Below are 3,219 nucleotides of genomic sequence, written 5' to 3'. Positions count from 1 at the left end.
GCCGTGCCTCAGCAATAGCGGGACCGAACCGCGAGCTCGCAAGCACGGACACACTCCTCGGAGCGTGCCTGGCGGGAGCAGAGCGTTCAGCGGGGAGAAGCACAATCAGCCCCTTATTTCCGAGAGCTGACTGCGCGAGTCTTTTCTTTTTATAATAGTATGACAATGCTTGTGCGACTGTAAAACAGCTCTGTTTCACAGTAAAGCTGCTCATTATAATATTAGGCATAATATGCTTGTGTAACTGATGCTTGTGCAACTGGCGATCTCATCGACGCCCTCATCAACCTCCTCGGAGGCAGACAGGCGGAGCGTCGAGCCCTCTCAATGGGGGTAAAGAACCGCAGCGCGGGCTTCCGAACCCCGAGAGCGGGCGCTGGATCTGGTGGTTAAGGAAGAAGATAGGGACTTCTGCGTGTTTTGCTCCCACTTTTAGCAGACAACAGACAAACTGTGCGTATCCCCACTCGAAATGTAGCGCGGCCAGGGAAGAACACACAGCCTAATATACTGCCAGCTCTTGCCATATGTTTGTCTATACTCGTATTTGTAAAATAAAGAATGATAATGGACAGACAACACCAAATAAGACTGACACACACAGAGCGCTTGCTGAATGACAGAAAGCTGACGCCGGTTTCACCTCACGTGCTTTTATACTTCCTGGTCGCTACGTCACCCCGCCCGTGACGTCTCGCCCATCCATTGGACTGATTACACATGTGATTCAGAGCGTGGTCACGCTGGAGGCATTCCCGTAGCATTTCGACGCAGCTCGAGTTCCTGAAGGGGAACTCCTTTTTCTTTCTTTATGTTTTCCTCTTTCTCTCTCTCTTCTTTATGGAAATCTTGAAGGTGGGATCCTTAAACATAAATGGCTTGAGGGATGAGAAAAAGATGAACTTATTGATAGAACTCATAAGGATAAAGAATCAGAGTATTGTTTTTTTGCAAGAGACCCACAGCCATTTTAACAATGAAGCTGATTGGGGTTTGTGTTGGGAAGGGGAGAGAGTGCTTAGTCATGGGACTAATCTTAGTGCTGGTGTGGCTGTGCTCTTTTCTCCTGCTCTTAAAGTTAAAATTCTGATGAAAACTGAAATAGAGCCAGGAAGACTGGTAGCTGTAAGAGCTGAAATTAGTAACCTCTCGTTCTTGTTTGTCAATATCTATGCTCCCAACAGTGGAGCAGATAGACTACAACTTTTTGTTAAACTAGAGAAATTTTTAAAGCAGCAGCAGGATGGGGACTTTATTATATTAGGTGGTGATTGGAATTGCACTTTAGATTTCACACATGATAGAAATGGTGAAGAACCTCACATGCAGTCAGCTTCTCGTCTGGCCAGTGTTGTGAAAAATCTAAGGTTTTCAGATGTGTGGAGAGATCACCATTTTTTAACGAAGCAGTACGCTTGGGTGAAAATGAATAATGGTAGGGTTTTTGGTGCACGGTTAGACAGGTTTTATGCATCACATAATGTGAAAAATAGGGTGGTGCATACAGCTATCTTTGTCCGACCATAAATTAATCACAGTTGAGTGTACGTTGGTGAACAGGATTCACAAGAGCTACTACTGGCATTTTAACAATAAGCTATTGGAGGATAAACATTTCTGTGAGAACTTTAAATGCATCTGGGAAACTTGGAAGAGTGAAAAGTGCCTATACGAAAGTGCTATCCAATGGTGGGAAATCGGTAAAGTGCATATAAGAACATTCTGTCAGCAATATGCAACCCATTCTTCTTTTGTTTTAAAAAAGACATTAGAGGTGCTGGAAAATGAAGTAAATGACATTGAGAAGAGTATGACTGTCGATGATGCTGTAAACCTACAAGAACTGTGGACTGAGAAAAAGAATCAGCTGTTTTATTTTAAATGAAAAAGTTGAAGGGGCTCTTGTAAGGAGTCGTTTTTTAACAATAAAAGACATGGATGGTCTGACATCTTATTTTTTTAACCTGGAGCGTAAAGCAGGACAAGGACAACTGATATTCGTTTTAAAGGACAATGATGGTCAAGATACTTCGGATCCTGTGGTGATGCGCAGGCTCGCTGTGGATTTTTATTCTAATTTATTTACTGCTGAAGCCATTAATGAGCAAAGCAGAAATGAACTGCTACAGGGTATTCCTACTTTAACTTCAACGCATAACTTTCATAACAACTTTTTGAGGCTGATCTTAAGTTTGAAGAGGTTACTTATTTTGAAGTGCTCAAAGAATGCATCAGTAACGGTGTTTTCCCTGTGAGTTGTCAACGGGCTGTCTTAACTCTGTTACCAAAAAAAGGGAGATTTAACCCTTTTAAAAAACTGGAGGCCGGTAGCAATTTTGTGTTCCGAATATAAAATTTTGTCTAAATGTTTGTCAAATAGACTAAATAATGTGTTACATACAATCATTCATAAAGATCAATCATACTGTGTAAAAGGAAGATCTATTTTAGATCATTTACATTTAGTGCGAGATATTTATGACTTTGCTCTTAACAATAATATTAACCTTGGCTTTCTGTCATTAGACCAAGAAAAGGCTTTTGACTGAGTTGACCACAATTTTCTTTTTGAAACGTTAAAGGCTTTTGGTTTTGGAGACAAATGTATTTATATGATTAAGCTTCTCTATAATCAGGCCACATGTATGATAAAAATGGTTGGTGGTCTCAGTGTTCCTGTTAATATAAAGGTATTAGGCAAGGTTTTCCTCTTTCAGGTCAACTCTACAGCATAGTCATTGAGCCTCTGTTATGTAAACTAAGAAGCCAGTTGCTGAACTAGATTCTCAAGAGCCTATTAAGATTTCTGCATATGCTGATGATGTTACAGTTTTAGTCAGAGGTCATGCTGATGTTCACTACTTAAAAGACGCTCTAGAACATTGGTAACACTTTAGAATAATTGTCCGTTGTTAACAAGTATCTATGCAGGAAGTAATAGGTAGTACTACATTAACACTTAACTTGATACTATTAACTAATAGAGAAGCAAGATTAACTAAGTAGTAGGAAATTTAGTACAAAAGTAGTTCCTTATTAGATATTTGATAATTACTAAAAATATATATCCTCATTGAGAACTACTTGTGAACTATGACCAATTAATAAAGAATAACCAATTAATTGCTAATCACAAAAGTAACATCTTAAAAGTGAACAATTGGGTTCTTTGTGGAAACTAATTTATGAATATGATATCCCCCAAATAAGTCGGCTACA

The sequence above is a fragment of the Sinocyclocheilus rhinocerous genome, unplaced genomic scaffold (genome assembly GCF_001515625.1).
Source record: "Sinocyclocheilus rhinocerous isolate Xijiao unplaced genomic scaffold, SAMN03320098_v1.1 scaffold781, whole genome shotgun sequence".
NCBI classification, from domain to species: domain Eukaryota; kingdom Metazoa; phylum Chordata; class Actinopteri; order Cypriniformes; family Cyprinidae; genus Sinocyclocheilus; species Sinocyclocheilus rhinocerous.
Note: the sequence above shows the minus strand (reverse complement) of the source record.